Here is a 23,399-nt window from a genome sequence, read left to right on the forward strand (position 1 = left end):
TATATTTTTTTATGACAGAGGTTATAAACTTATAAAACAATCACGCACATGTGCAGAATTCCCAAACAATACCCCTCTGTCAACACACCACATACTGTGGTGGAACATTTGCTACAGATAAAATAATATCATCTGATTATTACCATGTCCATAGTGTACATTTGGCTCACATTTTCTATACTGTCTCATTATCAATACAGTAAATCTTTCACAAAGATGCAAGCATACTATATTATTGCTGCTAACCACAGTCCATAGGTCACTCCAGTTATATTTTCCCATGCTTCTCTACATTCCCACCACCCTGCAGTAGTGATGTACATTTGCTCTAGCTCACAAAAGATACTCTTGCATCTGTACCATCAACCACAATTCTCATCCACCTCTTGGTTTACTGTGCTTTTCAGTTCCTAGATTATTCTTTAGCATTCTGTCAATTGGCATTTACATACCTAGACTACCATTTTTAGCCACATCCCCATTTATAAATCAGCTGTTACTCAATATAATGTGTTACCATCCACTCTATACATTTCCACATGTTTACAATAAAGCTAATTAAAACTTCTACATGTATCAATAGTCCCTCTCAGTCCTCCTCTTATTTCCTTTAAGAATCCACCACTTACCACCAGGTCTTGAAGATATTTTTCTACAATTTCTTCTAGAAGTTTTATGGTTCTTGCTTTTATTTTTAGGTTTTTGATCCATTTTGAGTTAATTTTTGGATAAGGTGTGAGATAAGGGTCCTCCTTCCTTCTTTTGGGTATGGATATCCAGTTCTTTCAGCACCATTTGTTGAATGGACTCTTCTGCCCAAGCTGTGTGGGTTTGACAGGCTAGTCAAAAATCACTTGACCATACACGCGAGGGTCTGTTTCTGAACCATAAATTTGGTTCCATTGGTCTATGTGTCTGTCTTTATGCCAGTACCATGCTGTTTTTATCACTATAGCTCGGTAATATGATGTAAAGTCTGGAGATGAGGTTTGCTTTTCCTTTTTATGTTTCTGGCTATTCAGGACCCCTTACCCTTCCATATAAATTGGATGATCATGTTTTCTTTTTTTTTTTTTTTAATGCTGGTGGAATTTTTATCAGGATTGCATTGAATGTGTATATCAATTTGAGTAGAATTGATATCTTAATGATATTTGGTTTTCCAATCCATGAGCATGGAATATTATTCCAGTTATTTAGGCCTTTTTAAATTTCATTTAACATTGAGTTGCAGTTTTCTGAATACAAGTGCTTTACATCGTTGGTAAAGTTTATTCCTATTTGAATTTTATCTGTCATATTTTATTTTCACCACTCTTTTGACACTTTTAGTTACTTTTATTGATATAATCTTCATTTCTAGACTCTCTTTCAGACCTCTCTCCCCTGTCTTTTCTTTTCAGGCTCTAGAACACCCTTTAGCATTTCCTGAAAATCTGGTCTCTTGCTTAGAAATTCTCTCAGTTTCTGTTTATCTGTGAATATTTTAATCTCGCCCTCATTTTTGAAAGAGTCTTGTTGGATATAAGATTCTTGGCTGGAAGTTTTTCTCTAGTAAATATATCAGACCACTGTCTTCAGTGGTTTCTGGTAAGAAATCAGCACTTAATCTTATTGGGTATCCCTTATATGTTATGCATTACTTTTCCCTTGCTGTTCTCAGAATTCTCTCTTTGTCTTTGGCATTTGACGTTCTGATGAGTATGTGTCTCAGAGGTGGTCTATTCAGATTTTTTCAGATGGGAATACATTGTGCTTCTTGGACAGGGATATCTATGTCCTTCAATAGGGTTGGGAAATTTTCTAACATTATTTCTTCAAATATTCCTTCTGCCCATTTTCCCTTCTCTTCTCCTTCTGGGACACCCATGACACATATGTTTGCCCATCTTTTGCTGTCATTTACTTCTGTGAGACCTTGTTCAATTTTTTCCATTCTTTTCTTCATCTGTTCTTTTATATGTTCACTTTCAGAGGCCATTTCTTCAAGCTCACCAATCCTCTTTTCTGCCTCCTCAAATCTGCTATTATATGATTCCAATGTTTTTAAATTTTATTTATTGTACCTTTCATTCCCATAAGATCTGCTATTTTTCTATGTATGCTTTCAAATTCTTCTTTGTGCTCATCCATTGTCTTCTTAATATCCTTAATCTCTTCAGACATCTCATCGAATTTATTAAGGAGATTTGAACATTTATGATTAGTTGTCTCAACTCCTTTATATCTTCTGGAGGCTTATCTTGTTCCTTTAACTGGTTCATAGCTTCCTCTTTCTTGGTGTAGATTGTAATTTTTTGTGGTGTTTTTGTATCTGGATTACTAGAGTATTTATTCTGGGTGCAGTTTTCCTCTTTAGTTTAGGGCTTCCTGCCCTTTCTCCCTTGCAGGTTGTGCAGTAGGAGCCAAGGCTGTAATTGATGCTATAAGCTGCGGAGGCTCAACCTGCCCTCATTGCACCAGGGACCGACTTGCCAGGGGTAAGGACAGAGTCACAGCTGTGTGGAATAACCCAAGTCATGCAGGCCTAGACCGTAGCTCACCAGAGAGACTGACAAAGCTTCATGCCCCTTCGTCCCCTACCTGGGGCGGGGATGGAGCTGCAGCTGTGGTTAGCAATCTATGCAGTGCGGGTCCAAGATGACTGCATTTGCCCCCATAAACTTTCAGTCTATACCAGCAAAATTTATCTGCAGTTACCTGGATAGGCTGGTGCAGGGCCCACCAGCCTCTTCACTGCCAGAGTCGAGGCTGAAGCTTAGTCTAGGGCTGCAGGCCAATCTGGGTGAAAGTAACTGTGATTTTTGGTCTTGGCTTCCCCTCAGGCTAGGGGCAGGGTCAAAATGGTGGCCACCGGCCTCTTTCCAGCCTGGGCAGATTCACACCCCAGCTGTTCCTAGGCTTATATCTTAGCCAGCCGAGTCCACCAATCAGTAGATGAAATCAGCAGCCAACCTTCTCCTCCTTCCCTGTTTTTGGGAAATGGAGCTTCCAATTCCACCACAGAACAGCTCCTGGGGCAGTTCGTGCCACCAGAATAGGACAATCACCAGCCTCCGTGGCTTGGCCAGTAATTTCCCGGAGAGGCTGGCACAGGTCCCCCAGCTTCCTCCCTGCCAGAGGTGGCACTGGGGCCTGGGCTAGAGCTGCAATCTGACCTGGATGGAAAGAAACTGGTCCCCACCAGCACTGGGATCCTCGGTCCGCCCCGCTTTCCCTTGTGCCAGATGCAGAGTTAAGATGGTGGCTCCCAGCCTCTTTCTGGCTTGGACAAGCTCAAGTTTAGCTGTTCTTAGGGTTATACTTTAGCCCGCTGAATTTACTCATCAGTAGCTGAAGTTGGTGACCAACTCTCTCTTCCTCCCCCATTTTGGGGAAGTGGAGCTTTCAATTCCAGCCATGGAACAGCTCCCAAGGCAGCTTGTGCCTCTAGTGGAAAATGGGCACCAGCCTCTGGGGTGTGGAACCTCTACTTATGGGTCTTCTCTGCAGATGGACAGTATCCTCCTTCCACTCCCCCATGGACATTGCAGGGTGCTCTTCTGGCCCCCTGGAGCCCCCAAACAGGTGCTTCAGCTAGCTCCAGAGGGCTCTGGGTGTTTACTAACTGCCCTGAAGCAGGAGCACCTTACTCTGCCATCATCTTGCTGGTTTCTCCTTTAATTTTTTTTTTAATTCAAATTTTAAGATTCTTTTTGTGGAACAAAACAGGCTAAAGTTCCTTTTTTTGAGATACCAGGATTTGGAATATGGGAATCTGGGGCTCAACCACTGAGCAACATCGGTTCCCCTGACTTGGGTTGGTTTTTATGTTTGTTTGCTTTTTTTAGCTTCTGTTTTCTTTAGGAGGTACCAGGAATGAAACCCAGGACCTCCCATGTGGGAAGCAGGTGCCCAACCACTTGAGCTGCATCTACTCCCTAGTTCTTTTTTTGTTAGAGAAGTTGTAGATTTATAGAAAAGTCATGCAGAAAATACAAAGTTCTCATATATCCCCCTATTATTAACACCTTGTATTGTGTGGTTTATCTGTTATAATTGATGAAAAAATATTATCATTGTACTATTAACATGTACCATGTACCATGGTATACATTAAGGTTCTTTTCTGTGTTGTACAGTCTTATGTTTTTTAAAAAGTTTTATCCTAGTGACATATGTACAATATAAGGTTATTTCTGAGTTGCAAAAATTATCTCCATCTTTCCATGTTTTCAGTACCTTCTGGATTGTCCCATTCAATCTTCTGCCACAATCAGACAGACAGAAAGCACAAGGATCTTTTTCTTGCATCTGTAGTAGAAACATAAGAAGCAGACCTTAACTGTTCCAGGTCTGTCAAATAGATGCATGGCAAGTTAAATTTTGATAAAGTCACTCCAGACCAAAGGAACACAGGAACAAATGCAGAGATGCAAAAAACTATAGGTTGTGTTTCTGGAACCATTAGTGGGCCATCCAATTATCTGTCATATAATGAAGTAATGTGAGATTAAGTTAGATAGTAGCCTAAGGCTGGAGGGTAGAAGACCTTGCATGCCAATTTGTGCTTTATTTTCAAGGTCACTACTTAAGACTTTTGAGCAACAGAATTCTCTAGTCAAAGTGGCTATTTAGAAAGATTGGCATGGATGCCGGATAGTGGAAGGCTGTAGGGAGGCCAAAGAGAACCATTAGGGAGCCAATAAGTAGCTGTCATGGAGTCATATGAGCATTCAGTAAGGAGCTTTGGTCTACAAGTGACAAACCATTGACCTATAAATGACTTAAATAACAGGGATGTATTATCTTACTAACAGGAAATTTGGAGGCAGGGAACTCTCACGTTGGCCTACAGCTTATCAATGTTGCCAGGGACCCAGACTCTTGCATCTCTCCCCCATCTTAGTGCACTGCCTTTTATTCTCTGACTTGTCCTTTCGTGGTTGCAAAATGCTGCTGCTCCTCAAGCGTCACCTTTTCATACAACTGTTGACAGAAACAGGCAAGAAGGGACTATTTCCTCCCATGAATCTCTGTGTTTTGAGGAAACAAGCTATTTCCCAGTAGCCTACCCAACAGACTTACCCTCAGGGGCCATGGGTCAAAACAGGCACAGAGCCATGCCTTTCTGAAAGGTAGTCTGAGAATGTGCATATCTGCCATTGTTAGGCTCTAAGGTGGGAAGTGGGCTCTGCCAGCAAGAAGGAAGAGAGAAGGGATGGCACTTGGGTAAGAAAACAACAGAGTTTGTTACAAGGACCAAAGAAGATCCAGATGGTACAGCATCCTTAGTCCAACTAGGGACAGTCTTGCATGAAGATGGCAGTGGCCAGTAGGGACAAATGGCACAGTGAAGGCAAGAAGGATGAAGGCCAAAAAAGGGTGCTGGAATTGGTTATTAGGAGGTTACTAGGAAACTTCAACGGCTACCTGCCATTAATGGAAAGGAAAAAGATAGCAGATTGCAGAGCTTTGAGGAGGGAACAGGTGGTGGAAAAAGTACTGGAGGTTTTAGAACAGAAAGTGGGAGAGATATAGGGCAATGGGATGAAATGAAAGGTGTTTTTCAAAATGAGAAGACTCTGGGTAGCAAGATAACTTACTGGTTTCTAATTTGTGAATTTTGTTCTTACTACCGTAGGTCATAATAGCATAGATTTAAATTGTGGAATAAAATAATAAAAATATATTTTTAAATTAGGGGTATATTTGTTTAACATTAAAAGTAAAAGAGGGGGAAACAGACTTGGCCCAGTGGTTAGGGCGTCCGTCTACCACATGGGAGGTCCGCGGTTCAAACCCTGGGCCTCTTTGACCTGTGTGGAGCTGGCCCATGCGCAGTGCTGATGTGCACAAGGAGTGCCCTGCCGCGCAGGGGTGTCCCCCGCGTGGGGGAGCCCCACGCGCAAGGAGTGTGCCCCGTAAGGAGAGCCGCCCAGCGCGAAAGAAAGTGCAGCCTGCCCAGGAATGGCACCGCCCACACTGCCCATGCAGCTGACGACAACAGAAGCGGACAAAGAAACAAACACAGCAAATAGACACAGAGAACAGACAACCGGGGGAAGGGGGGAATTAAATTAAAAAAAAAAAAAAAAGTAAAAGAGGGGCTCTTCCCCTGCCATTTTAAATCCAGCTCCATACAACACTCCCTGCCGCAGCCACTGGCACCTCCATTTGCGTGCCAGCGTCCCCCTGTCCGCAACTCCGCCACCGTGGAGGACATGAACGAGTATGGCAACACAGAGGAATTTGCAGAGGGATCCAAGGTCAGTGCGAGCAAGAATCAGCAGGATGATGGTGAAATGTTCGTTGGAGGCTTGAGCTGGGGTACAAGCAAGAAAGGTCTGATGGAGTATTTGTCTCAGTTTGGAGAGGTTGTAGACTGCACAATTAACACAGATCCAGTCACTGGAAGATCGAGAGGATATAGATTTGTGCTTTTCAAAGATGCTGCTAGTGTTGATAAGGTTTTTGAACTGAAGGAACACAAATTGGATGACAAACTGATAGACCCCAAAAGAACGAAGGCATTAAAAGGGAACGAACACCCCCAAAAAGTCTTTGTGGTTGGTTTGAGCCCAGATACTTCTAAAGAACAAATAAAAGAATATTTTGGAGCATTTGAAGAGATAGAAAACATTGAAATTCCTATGGATACAAAAGCTAATGAAAGAAGAGGATTTTGTTTTATCACATATACAGATGAAGAGCCAGTAAAGAAATTACTAGGGAGCAGCTATCATCAGATCAGTTCTGGCAAGTGTGAAATCAAAGTTGCACAACCCAAAGAGGTATATAGGCAGCGGCAGCAACAACAGAAAAGGGAGAAGAGGGGATGCAGCTGGTGGATGAGGTGGTAGGAGAGGTAGTGGACAAGGTCAGGGCCAAAACTGGAACCAAGGATTTAATAACTACTATGATCGAGGCTATGGAAATTACGATAATACCTGTGGTGGTGATCAAAACTATAGTGGCTATGGTGGATATGATTATACTGGGTATAACCATGGGAGCTATGGATATGGACAGGGATATGCAGATGACAGTGGCCAACAGAGCACATGTGGCAAGGCATCTCAAGAGATGGCAATCACCAAAACAATTACCAGCCATATTACAGGAGGACATTGGAGAAAAGAGGAGGAAATGCTAAAGTAACCCATCCTGCAAGACAACATTGAAGACTGGTCTTCTGTTGATCTGATTCTTTAGTAAAAGTCTTTCTAGTGTAAAGACACAACTGTCCAACTGTACATAGCTGCCAAGTAGTTTTCTTTGTTTTTACTTTGTCCTTTACTGTCTGTGTTATGCCTTGGTGTGGATTTGTGTTTATACCAATTTTATTTGTATGAGTTCATGTTAAACCTCAGATAAATGCCTCCTTATGTGATTGTTAAAAAAAAAAAAAAGTAAAAGAGGGGAAGCAGATGTGGCTCAAGTAATTGAGCTCCCACCTACCACACGGGAGGTCCCAGCTTCAGTTCGTGGTGCCTCCTGGAGAAGATGAGCAAGACAGTGAGTTGGTGTGACAGGCAGGTGCAGCAAGCTGATGCAACAAGATGACACAATGGGGAGATACAAAGAGGAAAGAGAATGAGGGATACAAGAAAGCAGGGAGCTGAGGTGGCTCAAGCGATTGAGTGCCTCTCTCCCACATGGGAGGTCCCAGGTTTGGTTCCCAGTGCCTCCTAAAGAGAAGATGAGCAGACACAATGAGCAGACAGCGAGCGCAAACAATGAGGGGGGGGAGGATTTTTTTTAAAAAAGGGATCTTAGGCAAGACAGATAACTCAGAAATCATAAAGAAATGTGTTTGGCTACCTTCAAATTTAATTTTATTATATTATAATTATTATTTACATTTATGTATGTTATTGCTATACTATTTCTTATAATTGCATATATTAAATCTAACCTGGCCTTGCACTGCTCTTTTAAAATTTATAATTCTTTCAGTCTATTTTTCTATTTATTTTACAATTTTACAATAAAGGTCTTTTTAACAGTTGGAAAAAAAGCCAGTGATTATACACTTTGGCTAGCTTATATGGTATGTGAACATATCTCAATAAAACTTCTTAATAAACAAATAAATAATTGTGTAAGAATAGCCAGAAATAGCAGCTATGTATAGCAGGGGAAACAGATTAAAAGGGGAGGAATTTCCTTATTTGTTTTTATGTCTGTTTTTTTTTTATTATTGAAATAATGAAAATGCTCTACTAATGATTGAAGTGATGAATACACAACTATGTGATTGTTGGAGAAAATACAGCACTTACTGGGACACAGAGACTGACCATAAGCAAAGAATTTATTGAGAAGCTCTCCCAACGGAAGGGGTCTGAAGAACAGGCTTCCGCCCTTGCCAGCATGGCGGAGGTCTGAAGACCCACTCCTGGAAGGGGGGACTTGAATTTACACAGAACTTTCCTGGGCGGGGGAATGATAGTTGGTGGGAGGGGGTTGAGGGTCTGAGTGAAGGCAGGGACCAATAGGAAGCCCTAGAGGTGAAAACTTTCCCTAATAGTGACCAGAGGATAGTGGGTTAGGGAGTTATGGTTTCTTGGAATGCTGCAGGGGCAGATGTTTCCTTGTTCTGTAGGAATTTTATCTCCCTCTGATATGCAGGTGGGGAAGGTCTCCATTTCTCTTTACTCTCTATGTGGTTTCTTTGTTTAACCTGTGTTGAAGTGCTGTGCCCTTGGACATGTAGGCTTATGGGGGAGAGGGTTAGCCTTTCCCCAGTGCATATCAGGGGCAACTGAGCTACAGCTTGTTAATTATTGCAAGCCTCTAACAGTGATTATACTAGATACAATTTGGATAAATTTTATGTTTTATTAACATGTATCAATAAAATTGATTTGTTTAAAAAATAGGGTGGGTTGGGGAAAAATACACCAAATGTAAGATTTTTAAAAATTTAAATGTGCTGCATGATAACACATGCCATACACAAAGTCAAAAGACCAATGATAAAGTGGGAAAATGTATGGATTTGCAATGTATATATCATATGTGACTAAAGATGCCTAATATAAAAGAGCTTCTAAAACTGATAAGAGAAAGACAAATTAACAGAAAAATAGACAAAGTTTATCGAGTGACAATTCAGAGAGGTGAAATACAAATGGTCAATACACTTGCAAAAGTTGGACAGACTCACCTTCATTCAAACATTTACATAGTGCTCACTTATAATCAAGGCACTTGATTACATTAACTCATTAAATTCTCATAGGAACCCTAGGAGGTGAGCACTTCTATTTTATTTTCTCAGGTGTGAAAAGTTTCTTAAAAATCTTGACCAAGGAAACAAGACTTTAAGTGTCAGACTTGGATTCAAATCCATACTCTGGCTCCAGAGTCTATGCTGTTAAAAACTTAGAGCCAGGGAAATGCAAATTAAAGCAAAAGTGAGATACCCTTCTTACCCATCAAATTGTTAAAACTTAAAACAAGTGATGGCATCCATTGATGGCAAAGATGTGGGAAAATGTACAGTGTCACTTATTAAGAGCTGGAGTATGACTTGCTTCAGCTTTTTTGAAAACCATCTGGAAACATCTATTAAAATTAAAAACATAGAAAATTTGAGCCAATGATCCCACTTTGGAGAATTCATTCTATAGAACTAAAAAGATGCAATTATATATAAGGATATTTATTGCACCATTGCTCTAATGGCAAAAACAAAACGAAAAATTACCTGGAAATTACCTGTTTGACCATCAGCAGGGAATGATTGAACATATGATCAGCCATACCAAGAATGAGTTACAGGAAGCGGACTTAGCCCAGTGGTTAGGGCGTCTGTCTACCACATGGGAGGTCTATGGTTCAAACCCCAGGCCTCCTTGACCTGTGTGCAGCTGGCCCATGCGCAGTGCTGATGCACACGAGGAGTGCTGTGCCACACAGGGGTGTCCCCCGCGTAGAGAAGCCCCACGTGCAAGGAGTGCATCCCATAAGGAGAGCCACCCAGTGCGAAAGAAAGTGCAGCCTGCCCAGGAATGGTGCCGCCCACATGGAAAGCTGACACAACAAGATGATGCAAAATAAAGAAACACAGATTCCTGTGCCGCTGACAACAACAGAAGTGGACAAAGAAGAAGATGCAGCAAATAGACACAGAGAACAGATAACTGGGGCGGGGAGGGAAGGGGAGAGAAATAAATAAATAAAATCTTAAAAAAAAAAAGAATGAGTTAGATCACTCTGTCCCAAACTTTAATCAATTTTATACCTGAGACATTTTTCTTTGGGCTGGCTTAGTTTTCTACCTAAATTTGTTACAAAATGAAGCTTTACACTACTACAGTTAATAGAAAACCAATATTACTTGTGTGGATAGAAAGTACATGTAATAATAAGTGCAAAGACAACAAAGCAATGTTATTCATTTCTGGTTAGGTTGCATGGCCTACAGCAGAGTCTTCTCCTGAGCCAACCTCTCTCCAAAAGGGAGAATCTCAGGTGTCAGAAATGTATGCACACAGCACATGGCTCAGTGTCATTGAATGACCTGTCATGGCCCGTCTTAGCTCCTTGGAGCCCACAGCGCTGAACATCTCACACGAAAATATGCAGGAGAGTCCGATCTTCATGCTAAAGAGATATATAGAGTTTATTAAATTGAAAAAAAAAAAAAAAGCAAGTTTCAGAGTAGCATGTGCTATTGAATTCAACTGTTTTTTTTTTTTATAACAAAGTCAAAAGAATCTTTTCTACATGCACAGATACTGTCTCTGAATGAACGCAGAAAACAGGCTGGACAGCTTAAAGTTGAAACCCACAAAATTGTCATTTTTGTAAGTCAAAAATGGTTTAATGCTGACATTTAAATATAATTCAACTTAATAAACCATCCAAGATGTTAACACTGATTATCAGAAGGGGTGAGGGCAAAGGAAGTGTTTGAAATCTTTTATTACATTGCTTTTAATTATGAGCATGTATTTCTTTTGAAATTTGAACAACTCTAATGAAGAAATCTGAAAGCGAATTTAAAGAGAGGGAGCATGTGCAATTGGCCCGAGCAGCGGGAAACCTGGGCCAGGCTCTGATTTTGCTGTAAATAAGTTCCCAGACCTTGGGTAAGGCACGTACCTTCTCTAGTCCACGGTTTCGCACGTTGTGGGCCAGACAGTTCTTTGTTACAGGGGGCTGTCCTGTGTATTTTAGGATGGTTAGCAGCATCCCTGGCCTCTCTCCACTGATGCCAGCAGCACTCCCTGACCTGGGACAACCAAAAATGTGTCCAGACTTTGCCAATATCCCCTGGGGGTGGGTGAGGTTGCCCTGGTTGAGAACCACTCTCCAGTCTTCAATTTCTTGTCAATGAGGGGAAACAGCGGACCAAGAGCTCTCTAAGCTCCCCTGAAGCCCCGACACTCACTGATGGCATCAACATCGAATCTAAGAATGGTTTGCCAGAAGCTATTTTCCTCCAGAGCCACTAGAGGGAACGCTCTGCTACACAAAGGACAGAGACTGAGCACTTGGGAACTTTGTTTTCCTCTCCGGCTAACTCGGTTGTTTCCTGCAGCCTCCGCCTTTAATAAATAGCCTTTGATGTTACAGTGATAACCTTTAACCCTGAGGCACGAAGAGCTATTTGCCTTGTGCCTTGTGCCTTGTGCCATAAAATCAAGATTTGGCATTTTCAGATACAGAGGAGAACAAAATGTTCTTTGCTTTTTAACATTCTTTGTAAGACTGTCAGATGAATCACACATCGCTAAAAAAAAGGAAAAAAAAAAGAGCTCGGCATCTCCACGAGGAGAGGCAAGAGAATACCCAGGCTGGGAGGTGAAAGATCTGGTTCTCCTTCTGAGCCTGCCACTTAAAGGCTGTGTGATCTTGGCCAAGTTTCTTGACCTTTCTGGATGCCATAAATGGAGCTGAGAAGACTGAGGTTCAGAGAAGTGAAGTAACTTGCTTAAGGTCACTTGGCGAGCGAAGCGGCCAGGCAAGGATTTGCATCAGCCCCACTATTCAGGGAGTATGTAAAATAGAGGGCCCCACGCGATGGCAGGGTGTGGATTTAGGTATTGTGGGAGCGGAAGGGGAAGCAGGAAGATGATGCCTGAGAGGTGGTGTGGGGAGGTAGGTCCGCACGGATGTGGAAGAGCTCCCCCTCCACCTGGTATAAATTACTGGAACAGGCCGCGGTGCCCCAGTCCTCCACTAGTGACAGAAGTTCATCCTCGGGGTGGAAGGTTTTGACCCCCACCAAAAGGCTCAGACCACTAGGAGGGATGTTACTTTATGCTATTATGAGTTGTAAACACTTCCATGAAAGTGAAGGTCCTACGCCCAACACTGTGTTTTTCAAACATTTTTAAAAACCTGAACCACAGTAAGTAATATGTTTCATAGAGACTCAGTTCACACACACACACACACACACACATAAAACTGAAATGCAAGACCTCCTTAGAGTGCACTGGGACATTTTCTATTCTGTCACTTGAAAGCAATGCTGGTTCTGCCAACTAAATAATGGGACTTGACCCACAATTTTAAAAATACTTTGTTGGGGAAAGAGCAGGGAGCATAGAGCCCTGCTTGGGGGAGAAGGGAATAAACAGGGGATACAGCCCCAAAATATTATCCAGAGAGCCTCCAAGAACTTTTTTTTTTTTTTTGGCCAGGAGCTGATTCTATAAGACATGATTTAGGAAGAAGAAAGATGAACAACAATTCCAAATTCAAATCCCCCAAATTCATCTAAATTGGTGAAGATGTGCCACTGGGTAGAAACCTCCAGGCGGATGTATCTATGTCCTTACTCTTTTAAGGGAGAAAGAGTGGGTTCTCAGAGGTCTGATATCATCTAAACTCAAGAGCATTAACATAAAGTATCAATACACATAATGTAGCCACCATAACAAATTAAATAAACCCACCATTTACTGAGCTTTTGCTATATGTCAGACCTTGCACTGAGCACTTTTTACACGAGAGCATAAAAATAGAGTATTCAGATTTTCTTTCCCTCCTGCCCACTAGAAAGGATTCTGGCTTTGCCTGTCCAGTTTCTTGCCCTGCCCTCCCAGACGAAGGGCTGGGCAGAAGTAGAAGGACCAGATGAATATTCATTAGAGCTGGAGAAAAAGCTTTGAGGAAAGTTTGGGAGAAAGAAGAGGCAGCTGTGGTAGGGCATGGGTAGGAGGGAAATAGGAGATGTTAAGAAGTATTGTGGGGAAATGGACTTTGGCCCAGTGGTTAGGGCGTCCGTCTACCACATGGGAGGTCCAAGGTTCAAGCCCCGGGCCTCCTTGACCCGTGTGGAGCTGGCGCATGCGCAGTGCTGATGCGCGCAAGGAGTGCCGTGCCACACAGGGGTGTCCCCCGCGTAGGGGAGCCCCACGCGCAAGGAGTGCACCCGTAAGGAGAGCCACCCAGCGCGAAGGAGGGAGCAGCCTGCCGAGGAATGGCGCCGCCCACACTTCCCGTGCCGCTGACGACAACAGAAGCGGACAAAGAAACAAGACACAGCAAAAAGACATAGAAACAGACAACCGGGGGAGGGGAGGGGAATTAAATAAATAAAAATAAATCTTTAAAAAAAAAAAAAGTATTGTGTATGATTGTGTTACTATGAACCAAATATATTGTGTAACATATTGTGTGATTAAAAAAAATTTATATGTATCCAGTACATTTGAGAAATGTGTGTTTTTATTCAACTGTGTTTTCTTTTTGTTTTTAAATTATTATTTATATTTTCAATTATTAAATGTACAAAATAAATTTTAAACATTTTTTAAAAAAAGAAGAAGTATTGCAGTGGGCTCTGTAAGGTGTTTGAGAAATTACAAGTATTGAAAATGAATTAAATTGAAATTACTTTTTGGTGACTGAACTAGGTTTCTTAGATGGCAATCCCACCCTGAAACTGGACCACATGGATCTTGGCCTCTCTAGGGTTCCATCTGCATTGTTTTATTTCCTCTTCATAACAAACCCTTGTGGTGATAATGTTGTTGCCATTTTTTTCAGATGAAGAAAAGGAAGTGAGGCAGGCTAAGTGAGTTCTGTAAAGTCATATGGCTAATAAATGGTGGATCCAGGACTGGAACTTGGAACTTGCTTGTCTTTCAATCTCTGAAGGATTAGCTCTTAACAAATCCATGAGCAAAAATTTTTTCAGTGGAAATAATATCAGTTAAGAGCAAAATACATAGGAATAAATTTAAATAAAGAAGTATAAGACTTGTCCACTGAAGACCACAAAACATCGTTGAAAGGAATTAAAGATCTAAATAAATGGAAAGATAAATAAATAAATGGAAAGATGTACTCCCCAAGTTGACCTAAGACTGCATGCAATCCCTATCAAAATCCATCAGGTTTTTTTTTTTGTTGTTGCAGAAACTGGCAAACTGATCCTAAAATTTGTAGGAAGATGCAAGGGATACAGAGTAGCCAAAACACTCTTGAAAAGAACAAAGTTGGTGGACCTGCACTTCTTAATTTCAAAACTTACTTCAGGGAAGTGCCTGTGGCTCAAGCAACTGAGCTCTCATTTACCATATGGAGGACCCGGGTTCAATTCCTGGGACCTCCTGGTAAAAAAAGAAAAAATGACACACCAGACCTGTGCAGAGAGGTGCAGGTCCCCATGCAGATGGCGAAGAAATGCACCAAAAAGATGATGATGCAACCAGATTTTTAAAAAGGCACAAAACTTACTTCAAAGCTATAGTGATCAAAACAGTTGTAAGATATATAAGACATATTGGCCACATAGATGAATAGAATGGAATTAAGACTCCAGAAGTAAATCCTAATATTTATGAGCAATCAAATTTTGACAAAGGGGTCAAAACAATTTGAAGGAGAAAGAACAGTCTTTTCAACAGATGGTTCTTGGACAACTTGATGTCCATATGAAAAGAATGAATTTGGATCCCTACCTCACACCATACACAAAAAGGAATTCAAAGTGGACCATAATTCTACAGTTAAAAGCTAAAACCATAAAACTCTTAGAAGAAAACACCATAGTAAATCTTAATGACATTGGATTAGGCAATTAGACACCAAAAACACAATGATAAATGAGAAGATTAGTAAATTGGATGTCATCAAAATGAAAAAGAAAAAAATGTTGTGCTTCAAAGACCACTATCAAGAAAGTAAAAAGACAGCTCATAGAAGGAGAGAAAATATTTGCAAATCATATATCTGATAAGATACTTCTGTCCAGAATACATAAAAAACAACTCTATAATAAGACAAATAACCCAATTTAAAAATGGACAAAGAATTTGAATCGATATTTCTCCAAAGAAGATATAAAGAAATGACTAATAAGCACATGAAAAAACACTCAACCTCATTAGCCACCAGGAAAATGCAAATCAAAACCACAATGAGAGAGCACTTCACACCTACTAGAATGGCTAGAAAAACAAAGACAGTAATAGATGTTAATAGAAATTGGAACCCACATACATCACTGGTATTGTCACAGTGAAAAGGAGTCTGGCAGTCCCCAAAAGGTTAAATATGGTGTTGACCCAGCAGTTCCACTCCTGGGTATATTTACCCATAAGAAATGAAAGCATATGTCCTCACAAAAACTTGCACACAAATATTTATAGCAGCATTAAAAACAGCCAAAGGGTAGAAACAAGTCAAATGTTCATCAACTGATATATGGATAAATGAAATGTGGAAAATCCATAATGGAATATTGTTTAGCCATAAAAAGAAAGGAAGTGGGAAGAAGATGTGGTTCAATCAGTTGGGCGCCCATCTAACACATGGGAGGTCCTGCGTTTGGGTCCCAGTGCCTCCTAAAAAAGATGAGCAAACGCTGCCTCCCGCTGCAAGGAGCAGATGCCACAAGCCAGCAATTGCTGCAGCCCGCAGGGAGCAGATATGGCTCAGGTCGTTGGGTACTTCCCTCTCACGTGGGAGGTCTGGGGTTCAGTTCCCAGTGCTTCCTGGAGAAGGTGACTAAACAATGGGCAGACAGATGACAGAACCATCTGGGGGAGGGGGAGCGATAAATTAAAAAAAATAATAAGTAAATAAATCTTAAAAAAAGATAGGAAGTACTGATTCATTCTACAACATGGATGAATCCCCCAAATGTTATTCTAAGTCACAAAAGACCACAAATTGTATGATTCCATTTCTCTGAAATGTCCAGAATACGCAAATCTGCAGAGATGGAAAGTTGGTTAGTGGTTGCCTAGGGCTGGGGTGACGGGAAGCATGGGGAAGTACCTGCTAATGGGTACAAGGTTTCTTTTGGGGTGAGGAAAATGTTCTAAAATTAGATTACGGTGATGGTAGCTCAACTCTGCAAAAGTACTAAAATTCACTCAATTGTATACTTTATGTGGGTGAACTCTATGGTACATCATTCATATTTCAATAATGCAATTTAAAACAAAGAGTGAATGAAGTTAAAAGAATTGGAGGCAGCAAGAATAGACAAGTCTCTAAAGGAATTCCTTGAACCTGTAAAGTTTTCATCGCATTTATCGTAGTGAGGGAGCAGGCTTCTCCAGTTGGGGTAGAGGCTGGCAGTTGCCATTTTAATTATGTCTCAGTGTTCCCAAGTAGATGTTTCATGTGCTTCCCTGATTTTCTCCTTACTTGCTAGAACTCCGGACTTAGAACCCTCAACCCCAGAGCATTCAACGCAAGGATTTGCATCTCACTTAAGTCACTCATCATTTCTGCTTGTTTCTTCTCTTTTACTGTTCACATTGTCTTGATCCCACAAAGTAGACCGAAGAAATAATCAAACTCTGTTCATCTTCTTAGAGAAATAAATACCTGTTGATGTGGAGCAAGTAAGGCGCCTGATCCTCTGGGGAGACAGCTGGGGAGGTGCCTAAGAGACATTTTCTGCAGAGAGGGAAGAAAAGGATAAACAAGCCAGCTGCCAAAAATGCCTGGAACTTAGAGCGCTTTCCTCAGCCCAAGGTCAGGTTCAGTGTGGACGTTGACAGTGAACCGGATCAGTTGTTGCTGGTCCCTTGATTAAAAGCTTGTGGTTCTCTCTTCTGAAATTCACCTCTGCTAATTCCACCTGCCTAGGGTTTGGGGCCTTGTGTAATCCCTGAGTAGCCACTGGCAGCGTTCCCAGGAACAAGGTAACTACACAGTATCTCCAGCCATCAGAGGCCCAGGTTTCCTGATCCGAGCAGAGGGGTCCGAATGACCAGACAGCCACAGCGGGAGGGAAAGCTATGAGCTGGCATTTTGTAGGAGGTCACCAACATGTACTTCTCCCTTCCACAAGAGGCTGGAAATGCCTGGCTTTTGTCTTCTTCTTGGAATGAGACATTTACACTAGGAGAATTCTGGAAAAGTACAAACCACAGAATGATAAACCACAGAGGGAGGAGGTGCCTCTGAGGCCATCCTTATCCCAGGCCCAGACGTCCCCATGAGCAGATGTTCCCTTCTTGCCATCTCTCCTCACCATTGTTTGAACACAACCACTAGCAGGACCCTCACGCGGTCCTGGGAAAGCAGCCGATTCCTGGCAGGGCAACACTAAGATAGAAAGTGACCACCGTTTTGGGGTCCAGGAGCTGCTTCCTGTCACTTCCAGCCCATTCTTATACCCTGACACCACACGGTACTTGCCACTGCCTTTCTGGGTCTTGGAGTCTTCAGCAGTACTACCATGCTTCCTTGCCCTTCAGCCCTCTTGCCTGCTACTGCCTTTACCTGCACTGGCCCTCCCACCACGCCCACGAGGCCAGGGGATAATCAAGACAAGACATTCCCTCTGCAGTGTCCCGCCTTCCCTGGCTTTGTCCGCCGGGCCTAGCTTGCCATCCCTTGGACCTGACAACAGACTCGTCCTTCTGGACACTCCAGGTAACCCACCGCCCTTGCCCAAACCTCAGAGCTGGGGTGATCCATCAAGGACACGAGGCCTAGCCACCCTAGACAGAACACCCCTCATTGTTCCAGGGTTTCCCTGTAGGATTTGGTTTCAAGTTCTCTCCTCTCCTCTCCTGAACAGACTGTGCTTGGTCAATAGTCGTTCATTCAAGCTGGCCACTCAGCCTAGTGAAATCAGATGATCCCGGCTCTGACACTAACTAGCTGTGAGACCTTAGGGAAGTGCCTTAACCTTTCTGAGCATCCATTTCCTTGTCTGTAAAACTGCAAATAACCATAGTACCTACCCAGAGCTTTGCTGTGATAATGACAATAAAGGAAATACTGTTCATAAAGCACTCAGCAGGGAGGCTAGAACATTCATTGCAAGTATTCAATATATGTTCTCTACCATTGTTATTTTTAAATGATCATTCCTATATCATTATCATATATTTACTGAGCCCTGAGCCAGACACTGGCAGCAAGCAGGGAGCTGAGGTTCAAGTCCACAGCATAAAGGCAGAGGAGAATGGACATGGACTGGGCACTCGGGGAGGGTGACAAGAGCACCTTCCACCTTTTTCACATGCCTTTTTTTTTTTTCTGGGGTACGGGAGGTTGAACCCGGGACCTCCCATGTGGAAGCCTGCGCTCAAACCACTGAGCCACAGCCGCTCCCCACGCGTCTTTTAACATCTCTGCAACAACCAGGGGAAGGCAGGCATTGGAGGAAGAGCGGGGATGGCAGAGTGGGAGGTGGGAAGTCCCCCAAGAAACACCCCGGCCTGCTTCTCTCCGACAGAGCGGCCACGCCGCTGCCACGCAGGAGGGAGGCCGTCCCCCGGGGAGCCCTTGTCGAATCTGCCGGGACTGTTCCGGAAGGAGGAAGGGAGGCCGGGGGTGGGGAGGCGGCTGGAATGTTCTCCTGGCCTGCCGCTGCGCCGGGGAGCGCGAGGAGGCCCCTGGACATCAAAGGCTCCTTTTGTCCCCTCCGAGTGGCAGCACGGCCGCGGCAGGCGATGACTCAGGCCTGTCCTGACGTCAGCCGTGCCGGCCCCTGGCCTCCCCCTGCAGCCAGGAAACTAGCTGGGGAGTGGCACTCGCAGCTGCAGCCCGTCTCAAAATAAGGAGGCAGTTGCCTCTCTCCTCCTGCCCACCTCCCCATTGCACACCTTTTGTGGGTTTTTTTTTTCCCATTTCTCCTCCTGTTTTTTTTCAAGCCTCGTGGAAGGTCAACTTTCAAAAATGTAAGAAGGCGGCATGGATGACATCATCAGCAAAACATGTGGAGCTGATCTCAACCAGCAGTGAGGAACCCGCAGCAAGCAGGCGGCGGTCGCTCCTGGGCGCGGGCGGGGAGCCGCCTGGGCCGCGCCCGGCACCTCTGAGTAAGTGAAGGCCCGGCCGCGCCGCCATCTTGCTCCTCACGCCTCAGCCGCGAGGCCAGCCGAGGCCCTGGGGGGCTCCGGGCACAGCCACAGGGCCGGGCCCCCAGGACCAGACAAGCACGCGTTTCCCCTCCGGACAGAAAGTGACCCAAGCTGAAGCCCCGGGGAGCGCGGCCCACGGCGCCTTTCCCGACGGCCCTCGCGGCGCGCTCCCGCCTTCCGCCCTCGCGGCGCCTCCCGCCTTCCGGCCGCCCGGTGCTCTGGTGTGGCTTGCGGCAAGGTTTGCTCGGAGTGGGAGCTCTTTACTTCCGGAGGCCTACGCTGAGGGCTTCGACCTGAAAACAAACCCTGTTCTGGGCAGTTAAATGCCCTGTGCCGTCAAATGGCATTTTCCCCATTTAACCTGGGAAAAGATGTACATAAAAAAAATGTCCGCAACCGCGTGCCCTGAACGAGCGTGTAAATGAGCTCGGGTCTGGCTGTCCTGGTGGACTTGCTACCGTTGTCTGAACTGCCCTGTATACAGAGGGCTTATTTTCATCACTACTTACGCTGTGGCATCTGGGATGGTATTGAATGCAAAGACACACTAAAATGTGTCTCTGGCGTCTGTTTTATCTTAGTCTAAAAAATCCTAGGTCTTTGCATAGCCTCTAATTTTACAGCTCTGGAAGTTCCTACCCAAAAAACGCAAGTTCCAAGACACAGGGGAAGTACAGACTACATAGGCAAAGAAATCATCCTCTGATTTTTCTGGCTTCCAAGGTCATCCCCTGAGTCTGGTTCTGGTCTGTGTAACGCTTACTTAGAGTAGATTTGTTCATTATAAATTCTGTGTGAAATGATAGGGGTGGGGGTGGGGTGGGGAGCGGGGTTAAAAAATGAAAATTTTTTTTTAAATAAGGAAGTTTGTAATTTACAGGAAACTGGTTAATTCCGTTTAAACGGACAACACTCCTTGGAAATTAGCCATCACATATATATTAATGTATCTATTTTGTAGGTCTTTTTACTTTTTGTTTTATTTTAATATATCAGGCTGTGTTGAAGTGAGGCTCTGCTGTACTTCTGTTCTTCTGGCTGCAAGATCTGAAGGCTGTGACCACTAATTTGGTGAGTGCCATTTGTCCCTGTTGCTTAAATTTAAGTTTACTAATTCCACCCTTTGGTTTATGGTAAAATTTAACAAAAGGGGGGAGGGACACAAGGACTTATGCTTACATTGATGACAGCTGTATCAAAGAGGATATTTATCAGTAAGGATAGGCTAATTACTATAATAAATCAGCCCAAAATACATGTAATGGCTCAAACACAATAGGAGTTTATTTCTTGCTTGTGTAACAGTATAGGTCAGCGGGATAACGCGTATGCGTTCATTCAAGGGCATAGGCTGAGAGAGGCTCAGCCTTTTACAGCATGTGGTTTTCAAGGTTACTTGGAGTTGCTTCCGCTCCCCAGTGGAAGAGGAAAAGGATATGAAGTACACACGGGAGGTTTTTATGGGTCAGGCCTAGAATGTCTATTCACATTCCTTTGACTAAAACTGAGTCACATGACTATGCCTAACTGCAAAGGGGTCTGGGAAATGTAGTCCCTTGCTGGTTGACCACTGTTCCCTGACAATTCTGGAGAGTTTCTGGAGAACAGATATCCCTTTCTGGCACAACGTATAGAGGAACTTAGAAAGCCTCAAGGATAAGGTAGCAGAATGAAGTAGAAGGAGAAGTAAAAATTTATCTGAGATTTAGAATCCCCTAACTGATCCTCTTAGATGACATCTAACTATGTGGACAAGGAGCTGTAGGTGTGATTTCTCAAGACACCTTCTGTCCATTCCAACCCTGAGCCTTTACATGAGAGCCACCGTGCTGCCAGGGACCAGTAAAATCAGATGGCTAATCTTCCCCTTGCTTTTTCCCTCCGGTGTCCTCTTGTATAAAAACTTTGTGTCCTGTTCCTGGACCTCGTCATGCTAGGTGAAATTGTCCAACAGCATTCTGCTCTCTAAACATTGATCCCTGGTAGTCTATAAGGAAGCTTAACTTAGCTCATGGTTCTTTCTGCTCCTGGGCACTTTGGGAAGATACCCTGCCTGATCTGTTCCAGGTCTTGATGTACTTTTAGATCTTGGGGGGCAGGGGGAATCCCTAAGGCGGGATCTTCAAACCAAGTCATTAGAGAAGCATTTAAAAGTAGATAAAAAAAAAAAAAGGCTCAGGCTGGGGAATTTAATGCCACCCAAAGGGTTTGATATATAATTCTAGCTCTTTCTTTTTAGGAAATGTTTCCTAAACATTTACTGAAATAATAAGCGGTAAGGATATTAGCAGAGTTTGGACAATCCTTTAGTAATTTTATAGTTTATGAAGACTTTTCATCATTGTTGGTCTTGGTAGAGTATTCCCCATGCTGGAGATGGTATCGTAGGAGCCTAGGGTGCTTCTAATTTGAAGACCTCCAATAAAAATGGACAACAGTCTTTGCTGAGCTGTCTGGTACTTAGTTCTCTAGGTCTGTTGTCAGTATCTGTCTCAGCACTCTGGTTTCTGATTGAATGTTGCCCCTGGACTTAACGTTTCTGGCACCCACACCCTTGAACAGCATGCATTGTCCATTGTGTGGGAAGGCCTGTTGCCTTCCTGGTTTGACACAGCCTCTCAGCGCTCTGACGGAGCCTGATGCCTGGCTTACTCGCTCTCCCTGTTGTTTGGCTGCTCTCTTCTCACATCACAAGCCGGTGGAGGAGGAGTGGAATAGGCTTGCAAGTTGATGTGTTACAAAAATGCTACAACCTCTGCAAGTCCTATTCCCTGGGCTGGTGGGGACTGAGCATGTCCACTGAGCTGGTTGCTGGCTGGCGAGTGGAGTAAGCTAAGGATAAGACCAGGCCGGTGGGGGAATACGGTGCCTGCTGGAAGGGTGCAGCCAAAGGAGTAAGTTGAGAACAAGTACAGGGTTTCCAAAGCTGGAGCCAAGTGGGGATGATCTATGGCTGGAAGTCCCAGGCTCACAGAGTGGGTCAGGAAGGGCAGTGCCAAAGGCCACAGTCAAAGAGGAAAGGAGCCAGGGTCCATCCAGCTGGGAAACTTGCTAGTCACAGCTTGTTCATTTCAGCTGCCATCTAATAACAACTGTTCAAAGGACTGTTAGAGCTGACGTGGTCAGGGGAGGAGTTGGCCTCCCACGGCAGGAGGCGTGTGCGACCACCAAATCAGGCAATCATGATCTTACGACTGTCAACAGTTGGTGTTTGAAAGGAAGCCACAGCTCCCCATGACCACTTCGCAGTACTGCAACTGCGTGTTGGGAGGCCTCCTAGGCATGCCAGCAAGGCAGCAGTAACAAACAGACATTTTATGAATGTTTTTGTCTTCTACACTTTGCAAAAAAGCATCAAAGTCATCGTCATGGGAAAAGTCAGACTTTCTTGGGCTTCCTTAAACAGTTATTTTATTTTATTATTTTTTAAAATTTTAATGATACATGAATCACTCCTCAGCCTTTTGTCTAAGAGCAAGTGTAATTACACTTGAGGAGTATAAATCACACTGGAGGCCCCAGAGTCTTTTCAGAGTTTAGGGTATCAAAAGATCTGTGCCTGGCCGTGTGGATCCATGATGAGCAGCCACAAGTTGAGCATAGGAGTCTGACGTAGGCAGAACCTAGACTAATATATAAAAATATACATAAAACCGCAGAGGTTTTATAGTTTCATAGCTCAGAAGTGCAAGCCCCTTTCTCACCCTGGTTCAGCATTATGAATGTTCTGTTACTCCCTTTAGAGGGTTTTGCAGTAAGCCCGCATTATATTCACCAAAGCTAAGAATTCATGGTAACAGGGCTTTGTAATTTCTCATACTGAAATCCCCTAATTTCTTGTCAAGACCCAACTTGGAAAACACCACAATGAAGACTTCAGGGTTTTGTTTTTAACTCAAGAGAGGTTTTCATCAGAATTTTAAAGCTTCCTTCTATCCCCTAAATGGCATTTTTAAAAAATATAGAGCTGAGACTTGTTAGAATGAATAAGGTAGTATGTGTGAAATGGTTTGGGCAACTTAGAAAAGAGCCATGTCAAGTGAAGGTGACCAAGAAAATGGCTACCATAACCATTGTCAGCATTGGTGTTTTGGTTTTTATATAACTGTTAATACT

At 43.4% G+C, this 23,399-nt stretch overlaps 1 protein-coding gene, 1 non-coding gene and 1 pseudogene across 7 annotated transcripts in view; 2 read left to right on the top strand and 1 right to left on the bottom strand.

Annotated features, from left to right (window-relative positions):
- Positions 1 to 4,226: 4,226 nt before the first annotated feature.
- LOC111764335 (small nucleolar RNA SNORA31) lies at positions 4,227 to 4,352 on the bottom strand. The gene has a single exon (XR_002796969.1). It is a non-coding gene; the product is annotated as a small nucleolar RNA SNORA31 (small nucleolar RNA).
- A 1,677-nt stretch (positions 4,353 to 6,029) lies between these two features.
- Positions 6,030 to 7,794, top strand: LOC101431227 (heterogeneous nuclear ribonucleoprotein D-like pseudogene; annotated as a pseudogene).
- A 10,856-nt stretch (positions 7,795 to 18,650) lies between these two features.
- The window catches only part of ZBTB38 (zinc finger and BTB domain containing 38), a 65,156-nt gene continuing 60,407 nt past the window's right edge, over positions 18,651 to 23,399 (top strand). For 2 of the 6 annotated variants that reach the window (XM_058295079.2, XM_058295080.2), the window contains exons 1-2: positions 18,880 to 19,241; positions 20,280 to 20,354. The gene's annotated coding sequence lies outside the window, so the exon portion shown is untranslated. Of the gene's footprint in view, positions 19,242 to 20,279; positions 20,355 to 23,399 lie in introns of all 6 variants that reach the window. The other 4 variants (XM_058295077.2, XM_058295078.2, XM_058295083.2 and 1 more) reach the window with 4 other exon arrangements.

The sequence above is a fragment of the Dasypus novemcinctus genome, chromosome 4 (assembly GCF_030445035.2).
Source record: "Dasypus novemcinctus isolate mDasNov1 chromosome 4, mDasNov1.1.hap2, whole genome shotgun sequence".
NCBI lineage: Eukaryota > Metazoa > Chordata > Mammalia > Cingulata > Dasypodidae > Dasypus > Dasypus novemcinctus.